Source organism: Calonectris borealis, chromosome 18 (genome assembly GCF_964195595.1).
Source record: "Calonectris borealis chromosome 18, bCalBor7.hap1.2, whole genome shotgun sequence".
Lineage (NCBI taxonomy): Eukaryota > Metazoa > Chordata > Aves > Procellariiformes > Procellariidae > Calonectris > Calonectris borealis.
The window spans coordinates 11,964,537-11,980,841 of NC_134329.1; positions in this window are offsets into that span (position 1 = coordinate 11,964,537).

A 16,305-nucleotide genomic window follows, 5' to 3' on the forward strand; every position below is an offset into this window, starting at 1 on the left:
TGGTTTTCTTCTTGTGACAATAAATGGCATTGTACCAAAAGCAATATATCCTGTGTGTAGTTAGTAGTGGAAATAATTATTACTGTGCAGCTCTTATTTTCATTGTCTTTCCAGCAGTTGCCACTAGCATGGATCGTGTGCATTGACAGTTGCTACAGGCTATTAAATATGTCTGGGGGGAAAGGGTCCTGAATAATACTCGTGTGCTTTCTGGAAGCTGCTGCTGTACTTTGAAGCAGAAAAGGGTTGCTGCATTAAGCTTATTTTCTTCTGAGTCTTATCATCAGAATACATCTAGATCTAGAGTCTTTCTCCGGAATTGCTCCTCCACATTTTTCCTCTTGAGAAAGGCCCGGGCTCAACACCAGCATCGTTAGAGCCAAGGATTATAAGAGAGCGGAAGGGCTTTTTTTCTCAGCTTGATTTTGGGATTCTGCTAAGCTATGCTCAGCCTTATTAGATCACGGCACTGTAAAAAGACTTGTGGAATGCTGCAACTGGTTTTGCTCACCAACTACTTGACTCGAGACCAGATAAGACCGCACAGGCAATATGCAATGCATGGGAACTCTCTAGTCTTAAGTTCTGTCCCTCCTGGCCCCCCAGCAGCAATTCTGCGCTGCTGGCTCTGCAACTAAACCAGCCCTGGATAACTTTCCCTTGAAAGAGGGAAGCTTTGGTTTTCCTTTCTGGGTGCTCAAAAGGGTAAGATATTAAGACAGTTATCTCCCCACCACTTGCATTTGACTGCTAGTGTGTAGTATTTATCATACTGAAGTGTCACTGTACAAAAATTTTAACGCTGTAGAAATAACAGGGCTGAAGAACTTGCTCTTCTCAACGTGTATATTCCTCCTCGCTTTCAAAGTCTGTAGAAAAATACCTACTTTCAGTTATAACTGAATAGCTTTTCTGCATTCTCTGTGCACATTTTTCTCTGCTGCCTCTTGCTCTTCTTAGATGTGACTTATTTTACTGCTAATGGTGTTATAAAAACTGTAGTACTACAGGTGTCATGTGGTAACTTGTAAATAAAATTACTGTAAACACATGGTCAAGTTATTTGTGGTGCTGCTCTGTAAATGTGTGACATGACCTTAGCTGTAAATCTTAACTGCGCTTTCCTGAAGGACCTATACATTACACTTAGTGATTATAAAGCCGGTGTCTGCGCCTTTTACGAGAAACCTTTCGGTGACTAGCCTCCACAGCAATCTGGTCCTAGTAACAAGTTCCAGGCAACTATAGCATTGACAGCAATTATTTCTAGGCAGTAACTTTGCAACATAATTTGTTAGATGACAGCAAATCAACACTTCCGTCAAACTGATTGTCAGTGGAGCAATAATACAATTTAATGTAAATATCTCTCACAATTTGTCTAGCAAGTAGAGAACGTGAGATTATTTACGGTTGGATGCTGATTAGGGAACTGTTGCTGTGGTAGCATTTTGTCCTTGCAGCCTATCAGCTCTAGCAGAGGACTGGCTGTTTCCTATCCAACTGAGAGGGTGGCGGAAAAAAGTGGAAGAGGAATGACCTGTGTAGAGAACACAAAGTGCTACGTTTTAGTTAAAAAACAGATACGCTGCTCTGCTGCGTTCCCGTCATGGTTGGCATGCTGTCAGAGGCGGGGCAGCAAAGGCCGTGTGCTGGCTCCAGGGGTGTGCAGGCAGGAGAAGAGGTATGGCAGGCACTGCCAGGAGCTGGTGGGGATGTGTTTGCCAACAATACTCCCTTTCTCCCCAGAAAACAGTCCTGAGGAGATCTAATTAGCAGTCAGATGTTAAGCTCTTCAGAACAATTTGCCTTTGTGTATGCGTGTGTTATGGAGGGCCTGTCATTGGTCAGTGTAGCAGTAGATAAAATTTAATGTTTAAGGGTTTTATGCCTTTTCTTTGGGGGATGAATGTTTCAGTCAGTCCTATGGAATACTTTAAGAAAATATTCAAATGGCTGAATTTTCTGCAGTGCTGGAGAAATAAGCAACTTGTCATTCCCAGCTCCCTGAGGCTCCGGTCAGCTGTATTTGTGTGTGCAGGTAAAAACCACCTTCTACTCCATAGCATGGCAACAGGCTCTTTTTGAAAAGCAAGCCCGAGCGGGGCGGGCGGGACGGGGAAGCAGAGGGATAGGCTGTTCGACATACGCGGTCCTTAACGCTGTTCCTCCCATCGGGGTTCTTCTATGGAATCGTCCTCTGCAGCTCTCTCTTCCCTGTCCCTCTGGCTTCATCCCATGGTTTTTCCTGCCGGTGCAGACTAAATGGTGCTGCTTGTTGATGCCTTCTCTGTGACTGATTAGATTTTCCTCCCTTTTCCACTCTTTAAGTTCATCCGGAAGCGGAGTTCATTCCAACTTTAATTCTGAAATCAGTTGTTTTTTTTTTCGGTGAGAGCTGTTGGTAATTATTAGAGTTGAGTTTTTTGCTAGGCGAATGACACCTCCTTGTGAGACAGTAATAAAAACCTTGGCAAGCACCTTTGCCTATGCTAGCTTTGTTTTGTACAATGGAGTTGACAGATAAATCAGAACAGGTTTTTTGCTTTCCTTGTGTATTGTGGTGACAGTCATCAAGAGCACGCTAATTTGGAAGAAACTATTTTTAGAAAACTGCTCAGGTTTAGCAAACATTTTGTGCATTCATTTTTAAAAATAGTTGTCCTAGTGATCTGCAGTGCGAGCACAGTTATTTGAAGGCTACAAGAGGTCCAGTGGCAGTCATGCAGCACTTGCACAACATCTGGTTTGGAGTTCTCCTGAAACGGTCCAGGAGCGGAAGAGCAAATAAGAAGAGTCGTAGCTCTTTTAAAAGCAACTGGTGAGCCAAAAAACGCTACGTGATGCTGTCTAATAATGTTACTTATGTTCAGAGTTTAAATAGTGCCAAATAAATGAGCAAAGAACAAATAATTTGCCCTCCACTTTCAAGATGTGGACAACGAACAGTTGGGCCAGACTCCTTCACCACTCTACTTCAGGTACTGCCAGTCATAGTCTGTTGAAAGTGGCTGTATTAACACATGTTTTTTTGACTACAACTTCCCGTCATACTTTTATTAAGTAATTAAGAAAATTGCTTTCCATTCAAATCAATCCTTTAAAGTTGTGGGAGAAAGAATGACCTTTCAGTGTTGCTCATGACTTTCAATGACTGGATACGGTAATATTCTGCTTCTCAGCTTTCAGTTGCTGCTGTAATTCTTCACCTTCCCTTCAAATCTCCTTCCCTGCAACTGTTACATCCAGTCTTTGGGATCCTGATTCTCTTCAAGATATTTAAGTGAATTAAGAGGCAAATACCACCTTGAAACATTTATCTGGAAACAGTTCCACTTAACATGGATCAAACAGTTTCTCAAAGCAGGAGCTTGTGGCCTTTTACTGTAAGGAGTAATTGAGTTTATTTACAGCAAGCATATGAAAGTAAACACTTAGTTCAAAGAATACACATACCCCAAACAAATACAACCCTTTTCAGAATAAAACGTCATGTCCATGATAGCGATTGAATGGAATCTCTGACAAAAAAAAAAACCACACCCCAAACAAAAACCAGGTACTAGAAAACAAAAATGTCTCGGAAGCAATGCGCTTCAATGAATGAAATTCATGTGTGCAACAGATTGTCTGAAGGTTGTGATTATAATCCAGGCGTTTTTTGTGGGTAGAGAGGTGGGCAGCACCAATGAAGCCTGTGGCATTTCTTGTATAAACATTTCTATCCGCAAATTGCCACACACCTCCTCAAACAAAGATAGCAATTAATTAACCAGGAGAGTCCACTTCAGCTCTTAAGGTGCTCATTCAGGATATTCAAGTATTGCCTTAGTGTTCACTTGCACTGAGAATGGATTCATGATAACATTTTTGTGTTAAATTATTGAAATTTTGCATGTGTATATTTTGGTTTTACTTGAATGTGTGAATCACTTTAACACCCAGTAATCTTCACTGTGAAAAGAAGTGTGACTGCATTTCAGGGATCCTGCCTTGCTATTGCCTGCTAACTCTACTTGAATTTGGAGGAGGGGGAAACATTATTTGCTTTTCTTTTGGAGTGCACCCTTCCATGCCCTGGAATGTCTTTAGAATAAAACAATTTTCGGGTAAACTAGTAAAAATCACAAACTCTCTGCGTAGCCTGTTCAGGGATAATAAATACATCTGTATACCCTTTGCACCTACTTAGGCAGTGAAGAGCTACCTAATATCTAAAAAGCTTGAGGAAATAGATAATGTAAACCCAGCCTCATGTTCTCCTATAAACACAATTCCTATACCCTGCTGGTGACTAAACCACGGGCTGTCAGATTCCAGGGCTTGGTAGTCAGCAGAAGTTACAAAGCTACTGGGTGTTTTTTTCCGATGCCATGTTGGTTTTATTACACACGGCCAAAAGTTGGATTAACCCAGTGCCCTGTCTCCTTCAGGAAGCAATGGGCGCAGTCAGAGTATCCTCTTGCAATGATTTGCCCTTTTTCCATTTGTTGTCTCCTGTAATCAGTTATTTTCTTGTTGTTTTATTTTTTTCTTTAGTCCTTTCAGACTTAAAGGTTGTCCTAGGGTCAGATTAATGCCCAGCCTTAGCTGGAGAACAGGCAGTCATCATGATAACTTTCTGTAATTCTTTGCAATTATATGCTAGCTTTTGTCAAATGTGCACCAAGCTAATGAAGGTAACCATAGAAAAATTCAGGTTGGAAGGAACCTCTGAAGGTCATCTGGTCCAATTCCTGCTGACAGCAACGAAGATCTGGTGACCTGGACTACCTCTGGACTGCATGGGGCTGAAGAAGACGTACTCAGGGAAGAAGAGGAGAATGTAGATCTTTAGTTCTTACTTGCTTATACCTTGCACTGCTAATTTTTGCAGGTTTTAAAAAATACAGTGATAAAGTCAGAGATTTAGGCATGGAATTTACCCTTTCACTTTTGTTTTCAGCCATACTTCAGTCATGCTGCCTGTAGGCTATACAGGGCTCTACCCCTCACAACATCCTTCTTTCTGTTTTGACTGGAAGATACTGGGAGCGAAGAATGTCATTCACTTTTGTACAGAGCCTTCAGTGACCGCAGAGATGCGAACAATGAACCCCTCCTTGCTGTACAGGCTGCCCTTCCTGGCACCACCGTAGTTTGTGCTGTTCCTGCTCTCGGGCTAAGCTTTCATTCTTCTTGTGCTACCCATTTGCACGTTTCAAGCACTGGATTTTACACATAAAGACAATCTATATTCTAGAAATCAAAAGCCATTTTGTGTAACATTCACTATTAATTTCGTCCGCAGGTCAAATTTTTCAGCAACAGGGCTATAGAGTCTCCAGCGAGGAAAAAGAACAGAGATAAAATTGGCTCTAGAAAAGATGTAATAATACTTTTTATTCAGCCTCCCACTAAAAACCTTGAAAATCCAAATAAAAACTGTTAAAGGAAAAGGAAAATCATAACTGTAGCTTAGACCTATAAGCTTCAAAGCTCTCCTGCCTATTCCAGTAAATGTGTGATTTTGGTCTGTAGTTGTGCCATCTGCCGGTGGAAAGTTGCCATGAATATCGTTTATATAAATAAAAACCTTGCTGAACGACATTTAAACATGATCATTAAAGAGCAAAATTTTTAATAATAATACCTAGAGTGTTCTGAAAAATACCATATAAATCCTCTAGAATTATAGCTCCAATGTTTACCAACGGCTAACGTAGCGACAGTTTAGAGCATGAACATACCCCTGAAACTGTTAGTGAATGATTTATGCTTTTACGTGGTAGGTTTTGGGGTTCTTTTGTTTTGGGTTTGGTTTTTTGTTTTTTTTTTTTTTTGTGTGTGAGGTTTTTTTTTTTAAAACAGGCTGAGTCTCACAGTGGGTGTGCAGTATGACTGGTCAAGACAGTAGAAGTGAGGATTAAAAGAGAAGTTTGTTGTGTGAGGACTGATTTGATCATTCTTCCCTTTTTTCCCCAGTTTCTGCTGTGGGTCCAAGCAATTCCAACCACCTACGAGTAAAGCACACCACCATGTTAGGCAATGAAGCACAGAAGCAAGGTGAAGCATCGGGTACTTTCTTAATATAAATATTAATGACGCTAGTTATGCTAGTTATGATTGTCAAACTTTGTACAATCTGTTCTTCACGTCTCCGTACCCGTCCACCCCTCTTCATACATACTGACATAATTATCAAAAGAGCAATTCAAGATAAAGGACTGAGAGAAAACAGTATTATAGCTTGATAACATGAAAAATTACTTTACTAAACTGTTGCTGTATTTTAAAACCTGTGCTTGTATGTGACTCTATTTCTCTGTTGTAATGCTATCCAAGGGATTGCAGAATCTTGTTTGTAGCAGCAGCAAAGCGTCTTGCAGGAAGTTTCTGGATACGAATGCTCAGGGGATTTTGCTGGTTCTGATAGTTATTCTGAAGGCTTTGCAATCGTTTCCACGCACTGCTTCGCACCCTGCTCAGACAGGTACTCTATCTGCTCTATAATTCTTTGAGCTGACAAAAGAGCAGGTATCACTTTTCTGATTAAATGTGAGTTACATTGTCTTGTGCTCCTGCCAAAGCAGCTAGTTTGGTCCTGTCCTGTGCCTCAGCGAGCCATGCAGAGGACTCGGGCGACGTTTTTTGAGAGACTAAAGTTTTGAGATACCCCAGAAATGAGGCACTGGAATGTGGTATTTTTGAAGCTCTTGCAAAAAAGGATGGCTGAACAGGGTCTTGACAAGGATACCAGGGAGTACAAAAGCAAAACCCAGGATGCAAAATGGGTTTCAAAAGAGCAAAGGGCAAGCACACCTTTGACAGTTATTTTGCACGGTGTGCCAGCATTGACGCAAGTTTTTTATACACCGATGCAGAAAAAGATGCTGAAGACTGTGACCCATAGGCAGTGTGGACAAGATCACCTGAGTGCCAGCCTCGCCAAAACTTAGATATCGATTGAGACGGCATTGCAATACTTGCATTTCATCCCTGTATTACCAGCCAACCTTCTATCCTGGCACACTGCAGAAAGTGAAGCAGCGGCATTACCTCTGTCTTTATTTTAAGTAATTGTTATTGCATACTATGACATATGCCTCATAACTTTTATGCTTAGTGCTGGGTGCTGCTCTCTCGAGCAGATGTAAGATAGTCTTTTATAGCTTCCTCCCACCCTTGTTCCAGTCATTTAAAACGCTAACCATGCTGTGGGTGCAACAGCCTGGCCACCCCGTTCCTCTCCTGTCCTCTTCCCTGTGCTGCCTCACTGGCTACAAGCTACACTGGTGCCTGTGCCAGGCTCAGAAAACATTTTGACAAACATGTAAGTACCAGAGCAGAACAGAATAAGAATTCAGTAGCTGTAGGGCACAGTACATAGCACAGTGTGTAGGTACTGTGTACATAGTGCCTTCTGACCAAGTGACTGTCCTGGTTTCGGCTTATTTACTGCAAATATCTTTCCTTGGTACAAAACCTAGCAAGGAATTCTTCATATAAAACTGGAGTGCAGCTATGAGCAAATTTGATTTATGAAACGCATGCAATATACAGCAGAAAGACTGTGACTTTGATACTATTAACTCATTATATGTCAGTCTTGCAAACCTGCACTTATTTTCAGATTTCTGAGCACGTCTGCAGGGGATATAAAATGGCATTCTAGTTATGGAATGTGCTCTAGCTTGGCACTTACATTACCAGGTAAGGCTGCTTTGTCACTCACCGTTGGATATCATGGATGCTCTATATGACATAGCAAGAGAGACTGTTCTTGCCAGGCATATTTTGCTGGGGCCTGTGACTCCTTGGAAACAGGCACTTTCTTTGTTTCCACATCCTATGGATCAGGGGATATGTCTTTCATATTAAGACTGCCAAAATACGTGTGCAGCTAGCCTCCTCTTGTCACACAGCCAGTAACCAACTCTGTACCAGTTTCTGGAAACATAATTTGTATTCTCTTGATCTCTGCAATCTTGCATCTCTGACAATATTTTTAGAGAGATGAATGCAATTTCAAATGTGACCGTTAGAAGCTCTATCCAACAATATACAAGCTGATACACAACAGAACAGAAAATCCAGCACACCTTGTCAGCTCACTGCCTTCCTGCTGCCAACACTGAAGGTGCTAAAAGTGAACTACTTACATTTTTTGCAGACTGAAGAAAATATATAGTTGTGCTATACACCAAAATATGAACTTACATAACTGGGATATGAACAAGGGACTTGCGGAGCTATGCGGTCAGTGAGTCCAGGTGTTGGCAGCCTTCTGTAGTTTCTGCTGTGCGTTTTGTCATTTCCTATGCTGAGTTCATGTTTTGGGTGGTGAAGCAGTCAAATCGGGGCAATTACTGAATACACTTCCAGTTCAGAGATGGCATGAAGAGGTTAATTGAAAGGTATCTGCTTTTTTCTTCCATTCATATGCCAGCATTTTATTTAATGACAACTACCTGAAAAATATCTGTTTTAGAGAAGAAAAAAAAATGCTGCCAAAATAAACAACTCTGTATCTGTGCTTATGTTTTGGTAGAAATTCTAGGCAATTCTTGAAGGTAAGTGGCAAGTTACTTCACTGGCCACACCAAGTTAATAGTGAACAGCAACATTATTGCAGGTTGGAGTTAAAAAGTGCTGATAGACACTTTTCTCACTATGCCTGGCTGAGGCTTCTCTAACAGTAACGAGGAGGATGTAATCAAATACTGTGATTGATAGTGTTACACAGGGAAACAAGCAATGCTTGCTTGAGCTTTAACCAGCCTCCCTTTTTTTCTATTACCAGAAACATTCAACCCATTTGTTCTAAAAGTTATAAAGGAAGTTCACACATTTATTTATCAGTATTTATATAAGGATGACGGTAAGAAGATCCAACCGGTTATTAAAAAAATCGGTACAGTTTTAGCCACAAGATGGAGCCAGTACAGTACGAGGCACATCTTCCCAGTTGACAAAAATGTTACATGCTATTTTCTCTCTAAATCCTTCAGCAGCTTTAAGAGGATTGTTTGCTTCTCACTTAGTTACTGAGATAGCATTGGGAAAACAAAAACCAGAAATATATGGTAGTTAGGGTACAGAGTTCATACATAAATCATTCCAACCCACAAATGAAAGTCTTACAGCTAATCTGATCAAGAAAAATAAAAATCAGTGACGCTTCTTTCCTGACTCTAAATAAAACTAGTCTTTAGACTGTTGCATTCTCCAGGGGTTTATGAAATTAAGTAACTTGAGGAAAAGAAAGAAGGAAAGATTAAGAGGAGGGAAAAATTAAACAGTGGCAAATAAGGCCCTTGGGTTAATCTTACAGGATCAGGTGGATCAATATAAGTAATAAAACAGCAGAGGCAGCTCTAGCAGCTACCACAGTGAATTTAATACAGTAAAAATCCCAGGGAGCAGGCAGGAAGGCACGGGTTGCTCTGTACAGTCTCCTTCCAGTGTCTTTTTAAACACTTTTTTGATAAGTTATTAAAAAGAAATGCATCAGTTAGGTCTGTCTGCAGTGTCAAGTTATAGTGTACAATCCTGTGTTCTGACAGGTACAGAGAATCTATGTTTTCTTCTTGTTATTACTGTTCTCCTCTTCCGTCTCCTTCTCATTCAGCTTCAAAGTTACGCTAGACTCATACTAATTACAATAAAAGCTTTTATTTTTGTCCTTCTCTGATGAAAATTTCCATGGCCAGCATTAGTTTTTACTTTCTATAGTCATCTCGACATTGCAGAAAAGAATAAGCTCTTCAATAATATCTGTGTTCATATGATTCTAGAGAATAGTGTGATGCCTTGAAGTTTTACCCTGCCCTGTTGCATTTTGCCCTGTAAACAATGGGCTAGCTACCACAGGAAGTCAATCCTCCAAATCAAAATAGGTATCTATTTTTTTTTCCTAGAATATAGCTTTACTAAGGAAACTTACGTTCTGATTCACCTCCGAAAAAATCCAGGTGACCTGCTGCTCATTCTTGACAAGAGATGCCTCCTGAATGCAGCCAAGCTTTTCACTTGTACAGTATGTCTGGACCAATTCAGGAGAAAACACTAACAAGCTGAAAATGTTTTTACAATCAATTAGCTAACTCAGTAGCAGAAGTCTTCATTAAAGTGTCAGTGCATTTATGAACAGGCCAGTTACATCCCCGCTTCTTTCAACTTAAGAATGGGGATTTTTGTGTAACATATGATCTGAACAATGGTCCTGCTTGTAGAAAAGACAGAAGTTAAACATCTGTAGCGCTCATTTTATCTTTCATATAGTTTATTCAAATAGCTAACTATATTAAAATAGTTGCTCTGAGGCTGATGGATTAATAACGGATTAATGGTAACAGAAATATATTTTCTTAGCATTGTATAAGCTACCATTGTCTAAAAACATCTGTAAGATGGGGTCTGTGGGGTGGCCCAACATTTTTATTAGACCAATTACCATGTTACCTCTTCCCAGAAGTCCATTTTGCTTATATTCTCTTAAACATCAGTGATTTTCAAATCTAATTTGCATTTAAGCTATTAGAGAAACTTTACTATATGTTCCTAGTAAGTTATTGAAAGTAGTGTTACAACTTTAAAAAAAAAAAATCAACTCAGTGTCTCTGATGTATCTAAAATGCTATTTGTAATTCAGGGAAGGTAATAGACTCATCAAGACTTTGTTTCCCTCTCTATAGGGCTTCTCCAGGCTTTAAACTTTCCAAATCTGCTTGCTTAGAAAGCAAGGTGGGAATAGGCAGGTTCTTGAAGTGGGAACAGCAATACTGAAATGCCTTTGGGGGTCTGAATGAAGAATCAGTTGAACATGTGGCAATTAACCAAATAGATAGATATCATCACCAGACTGTCTAAATAGGAAGAGTCCTGTGTTTGACAAGGACAAAAATCGCTGCTGGAATCCACAGTTCAAGAAATCATTTGATAACTTGGAGAAGGATCTGAGAAGAGATATAGAAGCAACTTAGAAATGGAAAAATGTACTTTATAAAATGCTATTATTCAAAAGGATGACTTGCTCTTATATCTACGGAGTCTTATGGACAAAGGAAAAAACAGCTGAAAGATAAAACTAAATACATTCAAGGAAGAAATAACATGTATATATTTGTCAACGAGAGTAATTAATGACTGGAACAAGGAATTAACAATTTGCAGAGACAGGATGTTCTAGGATGTTTTCCTAAGGGATGTTCTGGTTTAAATGACAAGGAATATCACCAGTCACATGGCTTCTATCTTACAGCGAGTTGTACCACATGATTACAGTAATCCCCTTGGTCCTATTTATCTGTGAAACGATAGAATGTGCTTCTGCTGGACAAGGTATAAAATGAGGATGGAAATATAAGTCTAGGTTTTAAGATGAGAAACACACTTGGAAGAACAAAAAAAAAAGAAAAAAAGAAACCAAACCAACCTAAAACAGAAAAAGCTTGAATCCCTGCCTTTAGCCAACTGTTTTGCATATATAGGCAAGCATATGCAGAATGTGTTTATACAAAACACTTATCAACAGAAAATTAATCTCTGCTTTTCTACAGCTCACAAAACACAGGTTTAACTTCTCAGATAAGTAATAGCTGGCCAACAATTAGCCAAGAAGTCTGTAGCTGTATGAAGCAGATGACAATCCTATATAAAGGTGGATTTTATAATATGTATCTGTACATTGAAAAGCTTATGTAGCTCTTTTTCTACTATCTTTTCCTTTTGCCTTAGAGAAATGTGCCTTCTGCTTTCTTTACTGGTAAATACAGACAATACATGCTAGCATCTGCTTTTGTGCTTTAAAAATGCTATGGTCCTCATAAAGTGCAATTAGTTTGTATGTGTTGTTGTGCTGGCTTATTGTGTTGCCACTCCTGTTTGCATGCTAAATTGAGATTCAAATGTTCCACTGTACTGTGTAATTTACCTACCAGGAGTGAATACCTGCAAAAATGATGATGCCATTTCCAGTCTCATGGTAAAGTGCAGTCTGATTCTTGTCTACAATCTCAATGTATCTTGCTGGAGGCACAACCTGGCATTCAGAATTACCCAGCCACTGTCAGGGGTTCAGAATAGTTCCGTCTTTTCAGTCTTTGGATATGATCTAGACATCCCCCTCCCAAACGACCTTGGGATAGTTTAAAATAGCTACTACTTTTTCAGAGATGAGGGGGAAGTTACAGAACTACTGGGCTAGGCTCTAGTTCACTGACAGATTTTGTCCAGTCCAGTCATGTATACCAATGCACTTTTTCAAGCAGAAATTAAATCCAAATACTGAATTCTGAAACAGGTCACAGACAAATGTTAAGAATGCCTACCATTTTCATCCTGTTTTCCACCTCTAGCATGCTTTCACAACATTAATTATCAAAACAAGTCTGCATTTGATAGATAAAATGCTTATGCTTATTTCCCATAAAGAGAAGCCTGAGGTAAATTGCCCATAGACAGTAAGATTTGGAATTTGAGTTAGGACTGGGAGATACAACGTTCAGCTCACACCACTGGCTAAATCTACACTGTTAATTAAAATAGAAAGACCTTCTAATGTATACTTTCGGTACTGCTTTTTGGTCCTGAATCTTCTTTTGTAGTCATCTAAAGCGTATTAGACTGAGTCAAAATACTTGTGTCGCCAGTTTCGGGACTTCATTTCTTCTGTATCTCACCTTTGGGTCCTGATCTATGAATCCTTCAGTTCCAGTGGTTGTAATTGATTGACTGTGCCAGATATATACAAAAATGGAACAGCTATAAATTCCCCCATTAGAAAAATACTGTTGTTAATTTTATATAGAGAGATATACACATGTACTCACACACTACAATTGTCTGTTCTGCTCTTGAGTCTCTTGAAAGACTTTCTGCAAATCCAACAACAGCTAGCAGGAAAAGCAGAAACAACCTATTTGCAGGGCTTCCCCACTTACTGAACTAGGCAAGTAGCTGCTCGCAGTCCCTGCAGGTGCCTCTGCTTTTGAGGACAGTCAGAACTTCATGGATCCAGTATCTTCTTCTTTCCACGGCTTGGCTAGTACAAGAAACAATTTTCAGGAATAAATATGGCTGTCACTTGTTCTTATGATCACCATTTTCATTACTGTGCTCATAGCAAGATGATTCTTTTTGATGGCCTTACATTTTTGCTTAAAGACCAAAAGAAGTATATAACAAAACCTGAACTCTTATAAGCTCCTACTACAGTTATCCTGCAGTAAAGGTCTACATTTTCTAGTGAAAGTAGGTATTTCAGTATTTTAAAACCAAATTCTGGGAAAAAAAAAAAAATTAACCTAGCTTCTAAGGCATGCTGATGCTTGAAGGGCTTGTATGCTGGCTAATTCCCTGGTGAACTTCTCTGCTTTAGGTAGGACACTTGTGTATCTGTCAGTCTGAATATTAGAAAAGTTTAGTTAACATCTGGTTTTGCTATTTCAAAAGTTACACGAGATGAAAGTAGCACTTCCACAGTGATGGTGGGGATAAAAAGAGCAATTCAGATTTTGCAGATGACAAATCACCATCTAGTGGTGTATATTTCAGCCCTCTGATTAGAGAGAATATACATACTCCTGCATTAGGTATCTAGAGTTGGGTGATACAGACTTTTTTCCACCTCACATCCATTTATATGTATATGAGCAGATGTCTACATCACATAAAAATCATGATACAAGTTTGTTTGATTCATAGCTCCCCCAAAAAATCCTCTGCCTATTCTCCACTTGAGGATAGCTTGAGACCTCAAAGTATTTCAGGACAGCTGATCATATCACTCGATATTCCCTGACCCACTGAAGCAATAGCTTCACTGCACCTTTTCTGGGTGTGCAGGTTTTATGTTGGCATATGTAGTACAATTTAATACTTGCTCCTACTAGTTTCAAAAATCATCCCAAATGAAAAGATACTAATTTATTTGTTCACCTGAAATACCTCCCTATACACGCAGTTCCAGACAAGTAACTAAAATATGCTGTGACAGATACCAGTATAATTTGTGACCTAGCAACAAGCTGTTTTGCAATTAATGCATAATGTTATATTTTCATATTATATAATCAGAAGATAGATATTAATTTTGTCTGTTTTTTCTATATTATACTTTTTAGGTCAGCTGCTGCGATGTCCCAAGAAATAGAAACATATTTCTTTTCCTTGGAGAACTTCAGAGAACACAATGTTATAAACCTGAGTAACTGGGAAGAGAAGAGCAAACTTTTTTTTTTATTACTAAGCTCACATTTATGGCAAACATATAGGAAAGAAGTTTTTTTTTTTTCAAAAAAAATTATTTTTCCTTCTTTCAGTAGTCTTCTTTCAGCTAAAACAGAGAACACGGAGCTTGACAATTCTAAGACCAATGAATTTTTTTTTAAATTTGGTTGAAGTCTCCAAACTTTTGAGAAATAGCATATCCTGAAGAAGGAAAGGAAGGAATGATCCTGACATTCTTTGTCAGTTTAGATGCCTTTAATGGTTTGTCCTGCCTCTACCTGTCACGTTTTGAGTTTGTCCTGTTTTCAGAATGGCTTTTTATGCTTTTGGATACGATTCACCTACCAGTTCTATTTCTAATGTGCTAAACCACACAGACAATGACTGCATGCCATTTCTCCAATTCCCGTAACCCAGTGAATTCCAGAACTACAGACCATAACCTTGATTAGAATCCTAACGAGAAACAGCAACACCACCCCGTCCTATTACAGAATCATATTTAAAGAGAAGTTTCATGATGCAGAGCTCACAACAAAAACATAGGCAAGAGCTGTCAGCGTCAACATCAATCCCATTAAAATGGTGTGCATTATATTACTGATGATAATATGATTGTGATACAATTAGGACACTACACAGGATTTAGTGGTAGTAGGACTATGCCATCTGCTTTGCTAATCAAGATCAGAGCTCCACTGTGAAAGGCAGACTTTGCCCTAAGAGTTTACAATCTAAGCAGTATAGAAATTGAGATGCAAGCATTTAATTTCTTCCACGCTTTTTGTTTTAAGTTATTTCACTGTCTCAGTGGACTACACGCAGTACTTTCAAGTACATCATGCTGTATCAGAGGTTCATTCGTACAAGCAACCTTAACCTGCTACTGAAAGCACCGAATACATCCTTGACATGTCTTTATCTTAAAAAAAAAAAAAAAGAGAAAAGGATGGCATTCTAACAGTGCAGCTTGTGTATTTGTTACTAGGGAAACAAACAGCAAAGCGAAAGAAACCCTTAGTGTCCTTGTCATTTGGATCTTTCAGTGGAGAAGCAGAGCTTGTGTTAAAACAATGGAAACATTGTTCAGCTTTCGGGATCCTTTGCTGTCCTCGCTGAATGACAGACACTTCTTTCTCCCCCTTGTCCATCTTGTCATCTCTGAAAAGGAGAGTCACTTCTATATTCAGGATTGGACTGCTGGTTATGTTTTTATTTCTCATGAAGAGTTTAATTCGTGGTTCTGTGCAACCTGGTCAGTTCCTAACACCTAAACCAAGATCACAGCATGTCTCTCAAGGTAAACAGAAGAGAGAAACCCGATGTTGCATTCGGGTTTCTGAAGAAAAGCATATACAGCAGCACTAGTAATTCCAAGTTTGCACTTCTTTGAGTCGGTACTGAATCAAAGCGTCAGCAAGACTTTAGAGAGCACGAGAGGTACTGCAGCATTTGTCGCATTTCAACATCGGGACCTGTGCAGCTATGATCCCTGAAGAGGACTGTGCACGTATGGTATCACTGCCTTTGAGGTTCAGGGGTTGTGTATTGTGGTGGGAGCTTTGCCACCAGTTTCAGTGAACCAGTGAGGTGTCAGTCATGACTTATGTGGACTGACACCTCACTACATGGGTTGGGAGGACTACCTGCAGAGATCAGTGTTGTTTTCATCATGACTTTCCGCTCATTGCTTAATATTCCTCGTTCCTAATCCTCAAAAAGAGGACAAAAGTTGGAACTATGGTAAACATACTGTGGTATAATACTTTGAACCTGTAAAATACAATATAAGTATTAACTGTTATTGAAAGGTCGAAGCAATTACTTCTAAAGCATACATACAGGAGTATTTTTATAGGTAACTGTATGGCAGCTGCATAAATAGGGTATAGGGTCAGCCATACCAGATGGCAACAGCCGTCCATCTAGTCAGGTATCTTTCGACTAGGTAAAGAAGAACAGACTAAGAAGTCTATCTTGTTAATGGAGAGTAGTAACACACCCCTCAAAATGAAGTAAAAGAAACAGCTTGCTAAAAATTTGTAAAAGCCCTTTATGAATATTTTTAACTTTTAACAGGCTGGAGCTGTTTTT